Genomic DNA, 11,000 nt, shown 5'->3' with positions numbered 1-11,000 from the left:
CAGAGTGGTTTAACAAGACGGTTTTAATGCTCCTTGGAAGAGACGTGGAAGTCGCATTAGCTTAACAAGACGGTTTTAATGCCCTTGGAAGAGTGCTGGAGGTCGCAGTAACTTATCAAGACGGTTTTAATGCCCCTGGGAAGAAACATCGAGGTCACAGTAGCTTAACAAGATGGATTTAATGCCCCTTGGAAGAAACGTGGAGGTCACAGTAGCTTAACAAGACTGTTTTAATGCCCCTTGGAAGAGTGGTGGATGTCGCAGTAGCTTATCAAGACGGTTTTAATGCCCATTGGAAGAGACGTGGAGGTCACAGTAGCTTAACAAGATGGTTTGATTCCTCGTGGAAGAGACGTGGAGGTCAGAGTGGTTTAACAAGACGGTTTTAATGCCCCTTGGAAGAGACGTGGAGGTCACAGTAGCTTAACAAGATGGTTTTAATGCCCCTTGAAAGAGTGGTGGAGGTCGCAGTGCCTTAACAAGACGGTTTTAAAGCCCCTTGGAAGAGACGTGGAAGTCACAGTGGAATATAAAGACAATATCAATGCCACTTGGAAGAGTGATGGAGGTCGCAGTAGCTTAACAAGACAGTTTTAATGCTCCTTGGAAGAGTGGTGGAGGTCGCAATAGCTTAACAAGACAGTTTTAATGCCCCTTGGAAGAGTGGTGGAGGTCGCAATAGCTTAATAAGACGGTTTTAATGCCCCTTGGAAGAGACGTGGAGTTCAGAGTGGTTTAACAAGACGGTTTTAATGCCCCTTGGAAGAGACGTGGAGGTCACAGTGGAATAAAAAGACAATATCAATGCCCCTTCGAAGAGGGGTGGAGGTCGCAGTAGCTAACAAGACGATTTTAATGCCCCTTGGAAGAGTGGTGGAGGTCGAAGTAGCTTAACAAGACGGTTTTAATGCCCCTTGGAAGAGACGTGGAGGTCAGAGTGGTTTAGCAAGACGGTTTTAATGCCCCTTGGAAGATATGTGGAGGTCGCATTAGCTTAGCAAGAGGGTTTTAATGCCCCTTGGAAGAGTGGTGGAGGTTGAAGTAGCTTAACAAGACGGTTTTAATGCCCCTTGCAAGAGACGTAGAGGTCAAAGTGGTTTAACAAGATGGTTTTAATGCCCCTTGTAAGAGACATGGAGGTCACATTAGCTTAGCAAGACGTTTTTAATGCCCCTTGGAAGAGTGGTGGAGGTCGCAGTAGCTTAACAACACGGTTTTAATGCCCCTTGGAAGAAAGGTGGAGGTCACAGTATCTTAACAAGACTGTTTTAATGCCCCTTGGAAGAGTGGTGGATGTCGCAGTAGCTTAACAAGAAGGTTTTAATGCCCCTTGGAAGAGACGTGGAGGTCACAGTAGCTTAACAAGGTGGTTTGATGCCCCTTGGAAGAGACATGGAGGTCAGAGTGGTTTAACAAGACAGTTTTAATGCCCCTTGAAAGAGACGTGGAGGTCACAGTAGCTTAACAAGATGGTTTTAATGCCCCTTGAAAGAGTGGTGGAGGTCGCAGTACCTTAACAGGACGGTTTTAAAGCCCCTTGGAAGAGACGTGGAGGTCACAGTGGAATGAAAAGACAATATCAATGCCCCTTGGAAGAGTGATGGAGGTCGCAGTAGCTTAACAAGACAGTTTTAATGCTCCTTGGAAGAGTGGTGGAGGTCGCAGTAGCTTAACAAGACGGTTTTAATGCCCCTTGGAAGAATGGTGCAGGTCGCACTAGCTTAACAAGACTGTTTTAATGTCCCTTGGAAGAGTGTTGGAGGTCGCAGTAGCTTAACAAACGGTTTTAATGCCCCTTGGAAGAGACGTGGAGTTCAAAGTGGTTTAACAAGATGGTTTTAATGCCCCTTGGAAGAGACGTGGAGGTCACAGTGGAATAAAAAGACAATATCAATGCCCCTTCGAAGAGTGGTGGAGGTCGCAGTTGCTTAACAAGACGATTTTAATGTCCCTTGGAAGAGTGGTGGAGGTCGAAGTAGCTTAACAAGACGGTTTTAATGCCCCTTGGAAGAGACGTGGAGGTCAGAGTGGTTTAACAAGACGGTTTTATTGCTCCTTGGAAGAGACGTGGAAGTCGCATTAGCTTAACAAGACGGTTTTAATGCCCTTGGAAGAGTGGTGGAGGTCGCAGTAGCTTAACAAGACAGTTTTAATGCCCCTGGGAAGAAACATCGAGGTCACAGTAGCTTAACAAGACGGTTTTAATGCCCCTTGGAAGAAACGTGGAGGTAACCGTAGCTTAACAAGACTGTTTTAAGGCCCCTTGGAAGAGTGATGGAGGTCGCAGAAGCTTAACAAGACAGTTTTAATGCTCCTAGGAGGAGTGGTGGAGGTTGCAGTAGCTTAACAAGACGGTTTTAATGCCCCTTGGAAGAGTGGTGGAGGTCGCACTAGCTGAACAAAATGGTTTTAATGCCCCTTGGAAGAGTGGTGGAGGTCACGGTAGCTTAACAAAATGGTTTTAATGCCCCTTAGAAGAGTGGTGGAGGTCGCAGTAGCTTAACAAGACGGTTTTAATGCCCCTTGGAAGAGACGTGGAGGTCACAGTAGCTTAACAAGACGGTTTTAATGCTCCTTGGAAGAGACGTGAAGGTCAGAGTGGTTTAACAAGACGGTTTTAATACCCCTTGGAAGAGACGTGAAGGTCAGAGTAGTTTAACAAGACTATTTTATTGCCCCTTGGAAGAGACGTGGAGTTCAGAGTGGTTAAACAAGACAGTTTTAATGCCCCTTGGAAGAGATGTGGAGGTCACAGTAGCTTAACAAGACGGTTTTAATGCCCCTTGAAAGAGTGGTGGAGGTCGCAGTAGCTTAACAATATGGTTTTAAAGCCCATTGGAAGAGACGTGGAGGTCACAGTGGAATAAAAAGACAATAACAATGCCCCTTGCAAGAGTGATGGAGGTCGCAGTAGCTTAACAAGACGGTTTTAATGCCCCTTGGAAGAGACGTGGAGGTCAGAGTGGTTTAACAAGACGGTTTTAATGCTCCTTGGAAGAGACGTGGAAGTCGCATTAGCTTAACAAGACGGTTTTAATGCCCTTGGAAGAGTGCTGGAGGTCGCAGTAACTTATCAAGACGGTTTTAATGCCCCTGGGAAGAAACATCGAGGTCACAGTAGCTTAACAAGATGGATTTAATGCCCCTTGGAAGAAACGTGGAGGTCACAGTAGCTTAACAAGACTGTTTTAATGCCCCTTGGAAGAGTGGTGGATGTCGCAGTAGCTTATCAAGACGGTTTTAATGCCCATTGGAAGAGACGTGGAGGTCACAGTAGCTTAACAAGATGGTTTGATTCCTCGTGGAAGAGACGTGGAGGTCAGAGTGGTTTAACAAGACGGTTTTAATGCCCCTTGGAAGAGTGGTGGAGGTTGAAGTAGCTTAACAAGACGGTTTTAATGCCCCTTGGAAGAGACGTGGAGGTCAGAGTGGTTTAGCAAGACGGTTTTAATGCCCCTTGGAAGATATGTGGAGGTCGCATTAGCTTAGCAAGAGGGTTTTAATGCCCCTTGGAAGAGTGGTGGAGGTCGCAGTAGCTTAACAACACGGTTTTAATGCCCCTTGGAAGAAACGTGGAGGTCACAATAGCTTAACAACACTGTTTTAATGCCCCTTGGAAGAGTGGTGGATGTCGCAGTAGCTTAACAAGACGGTTTTAGTGCCCCTTGGAAGAGACGTGGAGGTCACAGTAGCTTAACAAGATGGTTTGATGCCCCTTGGAAGAGACGTGGAGGTCAGAGTGGTTTAACAAGACAGTTTTAATGCCCCTTGGAAGAGACGTGGAGGTCACAGTGGAATAAAAAGACAATATCAATGCCCCTTCGAAGAGTGGTGGAAGTCGCAGTTGCTTAACAAGACGATTTTAATGCCCCTTGGAAGAGTGGTGGAGGTCGAAGTAGCTTAACAAGACGGTTTTAATGCCCCTTGGAAGAGACGGGGAGGTCAGAGTGGTTTAACAAGATGGTTTTAATGCCCCTTGGAAGAGACGTGGAGGTCGCATTAGCTTAACAAGAAGGTTTTAATGCCCTTGGAAGAGTGGTGGAGGTCGCAGTAGCTTAACAAGACGGTTTTAATGCCCCTGGGAAGACACATCGAGGTCACAGTAGCTTAACAAGACGGTTTTAATGTCCCTTGGAAGAGACGTGTAGGTCAGAGTGGTTTAACAAGACGGTTTTAATGCCCCTTGGAAGTGACGTGGAGGTCACAGTATCTTAATGAGACGGTTTTAATGCCCCTTGGAAGAGTGGTGGAGGTCGCAGTAGCTTAACAACAAGGTTTTAATGCCCCTTGGAAGAGTGGTGGAGGTTGCAGTAGCTTAACAAGACGGTTTTAATGCCCCTTGGAAGAGTGGTGGAGGTCGCAGTAGCTTAACAAGACGGTTTTAATGCCCCTGGGAAGAAACATCGAGGTCACAGTAGCTTAACAAGACGGTTTTAATGCCCCTTGGAAGAAACGTGGAGGTAACCGTAGCTTAACAAGACTGTTTTAATGCCCCTTGGAAGAGTGATGGAGGTCGCAGAAGCTTAACAAGACAGTTTTAATGCTCCTAGGAAGAGTGGTGGAGGTTGCAGTAGCTTAACAAGACGGTTTTAATGCCCCTTGGAAGAGTGGTGGAGGTCGCACTAGCTGAACAAGATGGTTTTAATGCCCCTTGGAAGAGTGGTGGAGGTCACGGTAGCTTAACAAAATGGTTTTAATGCCCCTTAGAAGAGTGGTGGAGGTCGCAGTAGCTTAACAAGACGGTTTTAATGCCCCTTGGAAGAGACGTGGAGGTCACAGTAGCTTAACAAGACGGTTTTAAAGCCCCTTGGAAGAGACGTGGAGGTCACAGTGGAATAAAAAGACAATATCAATGCCACTTGGAAGAGTGATGGAGGTCGCAGTAGCTTAACAAGACAGTTTTAATGCTCCTTGGAAGAGTGGTGGAGGTCGCAATAGCTTAACAAGACAGTTTTAATGCCCCTTGGAAGAGTGGTGGAGGTCGCAATAGCTTAATAAGACGGTTTTAATGCCCCTTGGAAGAGACGTGGAGTTCAGAGTGGTTTAACAAGACGATTTTAATGCCCCTTGGAAGAGACGTGGAGGTCACAGTGGAATAAAAAGACAATATCAATGCCCCTTGGAAGAGTGGTGGAGGTCGCAATAGCTTAACAAGACAGTTTTAATGCCCCTTGGAAGAGTGGTGGAGGTCGCAATGTCTTAATAAGACGGTTTTAATGCCCCTTGGAAGAGACGTGGAGTTCAGAGTGGTTTAACAAGACGGTTTTAATGCCCCTTGGAAGAGACGTGGCGGTCACAGTGGAATAAAAAGACAATATCAATGCCCCTTCGAAGAGGGGTGGAGGTCGCAGTAGCTTAACAAGACGATTTTAATGCCCCTTGGAAGAGTGGTGGAGGTCGAAGTAGCTTAACAAGACGGTTTTAATGCCCCTTGGAAGAGACGTGGAGGTCAGCGTGGTTTAGCAAGACGGTTTTAATGCCCCTTGGAAGATATGTGGAGGTTGCATTATCTTAGCAAGAGGGTTTTAATGCCCCTTGGAAGAGTGGTGGAGGTCACAGTAGCTTAACAACACGGTTTTAATGCCCCTTGGAAGAAACGTGGAGGTCACAATAGCTTAACAACACTGTTTTAATGCCCCTTGGAAGAGTGGTGGATGTCGCAGTAGCTTAACAAGACGGTTTTAATGCCCCTTGGAAGACACGTGGAGGTCACAGTAGCTTAACAAGATGGTTTAATGACCCTTGGAAGAGACGTGGAGGTCAGAGTGGTTTAACAAGACAGTTTTAATGACCCTTGGAAGAGACGTGGAGGTCACAGTAGCTTAGCAAGATTTTTTTAATGCCCCTTGAAAGAGTGGTGGAGGTCGTAGTAGCTTAACAGTACGGTTTTAAAGCCCCTTGGAAGAGACGTGGAGGTCACGGTGGAATAAAAAGACAATATCAATGCCCCTTGGAAGAGTGATGGAGGTCGCAGTAGCTTAACAAGACAGTTTTAATGCTCCTTGGAAGAGCGGTGGAGGTCGCAGTAGCTTAACAAGACGGTTTTAATGCCCCTTGGAAGAATGTTGGAGGTCGCACTAGCTTAACAAGACGGTTTTAATGTCCCTTGGAAGAGTGTTGGAGGTCGCAGTAGCTTAACAAGATGGTTTTAATGCCCCTTGGAAGAGACGTGGAGTTCAAAGTGGTTTAACAAGACGGTTTTAATGCCCCTTGGAAGAGACGTGGAGGTCACAGTGGAATAAAAAGACAATATCAATGCCCCTTCGAAGAGTGGTGGAAGTCGCAGTTGCTTAACAAGACGATTTTAATGCCCCTTGGAAGAGTGGTGGAGGTCGAAGTAGCTTAACAAGACGGTTTTAATGCCCCTTGGAAGAGACGGGGAGGTCAGAGTGGTTTAACAAGATGGTTTTAATGCCCCTTGGAAGAGACGTGGAGGTCGCATTAGCTTAACAAGAAGGTTTTAATGCCCTTGGAAGAGTGGTGGAGGTCGCAGTAGCTTAAGAAGACGGTTTTAATGCCCCTGGGAAGACACGTCGAGGTCACAGTAGCTTAACAAGACGGTTTTAATGTCCCTTGGAAGAGACGTGTAGGTCAGAGTGGTTTAACAAGACGGTTTTAATGCCCCTTGGAAGTGACGTGGAGGTCACAGTAGCTTAATGAGACGGTTTTAATGCCCCTTGGAAGAGTGTTGGAGGTCGCAGTAGCTTAACAAGACAGTTTTAATGCCCCTTGGAAGAGTGGTGGAGGTCGCAGTAGCTTAACAAGACGGTTTTAATGCCCCTTGGAAGATACCTGGAGGTCACAATGGAATAAAAAGACAATATTAATGCCCCTTCGAAGAGACGTGGAGGTCACAGTAGCTTAGCAAGATGGTTTTAATGCCCCTTGAAAGAGTGGTGGAGGTCGCAGTAGCTTAACAGTACGGTTTTAAAGCCCCTTGGAAGAGACGTGGAGGTCACGGTGGAATATAAAGACAATATCAATGCCCCTTGGAAGAGTGATGGAGGTCGCAGTAGCTTAACAAGACAGTTTTAATGCTCCTTGGAAGAGTGGTGGAGGTCGCAGTAGCTTAACAAGACGGTTTTAATGCCCCTTGGAAGAATGTTGGAGGTCGCACTAGCTTAACAAGACGGTTTTAATGTCCCTTGGAAGAGTGTTGGAGGTCGCAGTAGCTTAACAAGATGGTTTTAATGCCCCTTGGAAGAGACGTGGAGTTCAAAGTGGTTTAACAAGACGGTTTTAATGCCCCTTGGAAGAGACGTGGAGGTCACAGTGGAATAAAAAGACAATATCAATGCCCCTTCGAAGAGTGGTGGAAGTCGCAGTTGCTTAACAAGACGATTTTAATGCCCCTTGGAAGAGTGGTGGAGGTCGAAGTATCTTAACAAGACGGTTTTAATGCCCCTTGGAAGAGACTGGGAGGTCAGAGTGGTTTAACAAGATGGTTTTAATGCCCCTTGGAAGAGACGTGGAGGTCGCATTAGCTTAACAAGAAGGTTTTAATGCCCTTGGAAGAGTGGTGGAGGTCGCAGTAGCTTAACAAGACGGTTTTAATGCCCCTGGGAAGACACGTCGAGGTCACAGTAGCTTAACAAGACGCTTTTAATGTCCCTTGGAAGAGACGTGTAGGTCAGAGTGGTTTAACAAGACGGTTTTAATGCCCCTTGGAAGTGACGTGGAGGTCACAGTAGCTTAATGAGACGGTTTTAATGCCCCTTGGAAGAGTGTTGGCGGTCGCAGTAGCTTAACAAGACGGTTTTAATGCCCCTTGGAAGAGTGGTGGAGGTCGCAGTAGCTTAACAAGACGGTTTTAATGCCCCTTGGAAGAGTGGTGGAGGTCGCAGTAGCTTAACAAGACGGTTTTAATGCTCCTTGGAAGATACCTGGAGGTCACAATGGAATAAAAAGACAATATTAATGCCCCTTGGAAGAGTGGTGGATGTAGCAGTAGCTTAACAAAACGGTTTTAATGACCCTTGGAAGAGTGGTGGAGGTCGCAGTAGCTTAACAAAACGGTTTTAATGACCCTTGGAAGAGTGGTGGAGGTTGCAGTAGCTTAACAAGATGGTTTTAATGCCCCTTAGAAGAGTGTGGAGGTCGCAGTAGCTTAACAAGACTGTTTTTATGCCCCTTGGAAGAGACGTGGAGGTCACAGTGGAATAAAAAGATAATATCAATGCCCCTCGCAAGAGTGGTGGAGGTCACAGTAGCTTAACAAGACTATCTTAATGCCTCTTACAAGAGCCATGCAGTACAGCATATTCAAAACATTATTCCCATTATTGGGGAGTGGGTCTCCCATAGTCTTTGCCTATGCCTTCCAAGCAAAAGCTGCCAAAAATTAGGACGGAGGTACTTGCAATGCTGGCAAACAAGAGCCATGCAGTACTGCATATTCAAAACATTATTCCCATTATTGGGGAGTGGGTCTCCCATAGTCTTTGCCTATGCCTTCCAAGCAAAAGCTGCCAAAAATTAGGACGGAGGAACTTGCAATGCTGGCAACACGGACCACGGTCACCCTGGTGGTATAGTGGTGGTGGAGGCTGAGGATAAGGAGAAGAGCAAAATACAGCCGAAATGAGGAAGCGTATACCCTTGTGTGGGTGTGAAGCGGTGCATGGGAATAAACCTCCCGAAATAACACAGTGGATTTGACTTTATGTTACTCTGCTATCATTTGGTGGTGATGAGAAGTCTGTCCCAATCCATCCCTTGTTCATTTATATAAGGGTCAGCTTGTCAGCATTGACAGTTATTATTCCCCCAGTGGCACTAAAAATACGCTCCAATAACACGCTAGCGGCAGGGCAGGCCAGGACCTCCAAGGCTTACAGAGCGAGTTCATTCCAAGTGTCCAGGTTGGATACCCAATAATTAAAAGGCACAGAGGAATCCCTGAGGACGCTGGTACGGTCGACAAGGTACTCCCTCACCATCTTTTGAAACTTTCCACTTCTTGTGAGAGTACCCCACACCTCACGACCTGTAAGCTGGGCGGGTCTCAGAAAACTGTCCTAGAATGTTGACAGTGTTCCCCTGCCTCTGCTGTATTGGAGTTGCGTCTCTCTCACCTGTACGCCTTGCTTGGTGAACGAACTGTGACCTCTGCTGCTAGCGTGTTCAGATGGGAATTTTTTTAACAGTTCTGCAGCAAGGGCCTTCTGGTACTGCCACATTTTTGTAGACCTCTCCACCTCAGGAATAAGAGAGTGAAAGTTCTCCTTGTAGCTCGGGTCTAAAAGTGTCACCAACCAGTAATGACTGTCACCCAACAGTTTGACAATGCGAGGGTCACGGTTAAGGCAGCGTAACATAAAGTCAGCCATGCGTGCCAGACTGGTAACGTGCAAGACTTCCGTGTCCTCCCCAAGATGACGACTGACCATGCTCTCCTCCTCCTCCTCCTCCCCCCTGTCCTCAGGCCACCCACGCTGAACCGACGGTATGACAGTTGTACAGGTACTACCTCATGTTCTTCCTCCTCCTCCTCCTCTCCCTCATTGTCCTACAATGCACATTGGGATGAGATGAGGCTGGGCTGTGTGTAATCGTCCGTTACGGCTTCTTGATCCATCTCATCATACTCTGGCTGCAATGCCTCCTCTTTAATTCTCTGCAGAGAGCGTTGCAAAAGACAGACAAGTGGGATGCTGATGCTAATGATGGCGTCATCGCCACTTACCATCTTGGTGGGCTCCTCAAAGTTTGTCAGGATGGTACATATGTCAGACATCCAGGTCCACTCCTAAGGTCTTATGTGTGGAATCTGACCTTAATATCGACGGCCTTGTTGCAGCTGGTACTCCACAACTGCTCTCTTCTGCTCACAAATCCTTTGCAACATGTGGAGGGTAGAGTTCCAACGTGTGGGGACATCACACACCAGTCGGTGTGCCGGAAGCTGCAAACGCTGCTGCAACACAGCAAGGGCGGCGGAAGCTGTAGCCGACTTCCGAAAATGAGCTGACAGGCGACGTACTTTGACGAGCAGATCTGGCAACTCGGGGTACAATTTAAGAAACCGCTGAACCACGAGGTTAAGTACATGAGCCAGGCATGGTATGTGTGTGATCTCGCCTCGCCTCACAGCCGCCACCAGGTTACGGCCATTGTCCATTGTTGATGGAGGCTGAGCATGAGGAGGAGGATGATTCTCAGGAGCTGTACACTGTGGGGACAACTCTGACTGACATAGGGCCCACAATCCTCGGTGTGGGGAGGATGTGTTCCGTCCCAAGGTCCGACTGGGTCCCGGCTTCCACTATGCTTATCCAGTGTGCCGTCAGGGAGATGTACCGTCCCTGGCCACAAGCACTTGTCCACGTGTCTGTTGTCAGGTGGTCTCTCCCAGTAACTGCATTGTTGAGGGCACGGCAGATGTCTTGGGACACGTGCTTGTGTAGTGCGGGGATGGCACACAAGGCAAAAAAGTGTCGGCTGGGGACCGAGTACCGAGGGACGGCCACCGCCATAAGGTTGCGGAAGGATTCCGTCTCCACCAGCCTAAAAGGCAGCATTTCCAACGCAAGCAGTCGTGAAATGTGCGAATTTAGGACTGTGGCCTGTGGGGCGTTGGCTGCGAATTTGCGCTTTCGTCCAAAGGTCTGGAATATGGACAGTTGAACGCTGCGGTGGTACGTGGACGTGGATGTTGATGCTGTTTCTTGAGAAACTGCCATAACAAGTGAAGACTGAGAGAAGGGGGCATCTTTGCATGCAGTATGGACAGGGGATTGCCTTGCACGTGTAGCACCCCGAGTGCTCGGCTGCTACAGGGGTATTGCACCTCGAACCAGAGGTGTGATATTCCACTCCCGGGTAAGGATGGAGTGTGGACCAGGGCTCGGTAGGCTGCATGCACCACACACACCCCATTTCCGAGGAACAGACCAACGGTGCTCCCACTAGACAGAGTGCAGGCACGACAGCTTCTGTTCCTGGCTGGAGTGGGGAGGGGAAAGTACACCCAGTGGTGTAGGAGCAGATAGGGGTGGGTT

The sequence above is a fragment of the Phyllobates terribilis genome, unplaced genomic scaffold (assembly GCF_046119375.1).
Source record: "Phyllobates terribilis strain yellow unplaced genomic scaffold, ASM4611937v1 Scaffold_9__5_contigs__length_417890890, whole genome shotgun sequence".
Lineage (NCBI taxonomy): Eukaryota > Metazoa > Chordata > Amphibia > Anura > Dendrobatidae > Phyllobates > Phyllobates terribilis.
The sequence above is the reverse complement of the archived record's forward strand: the minus strand, read 5'-3'. Positions refer to the sequence as shown.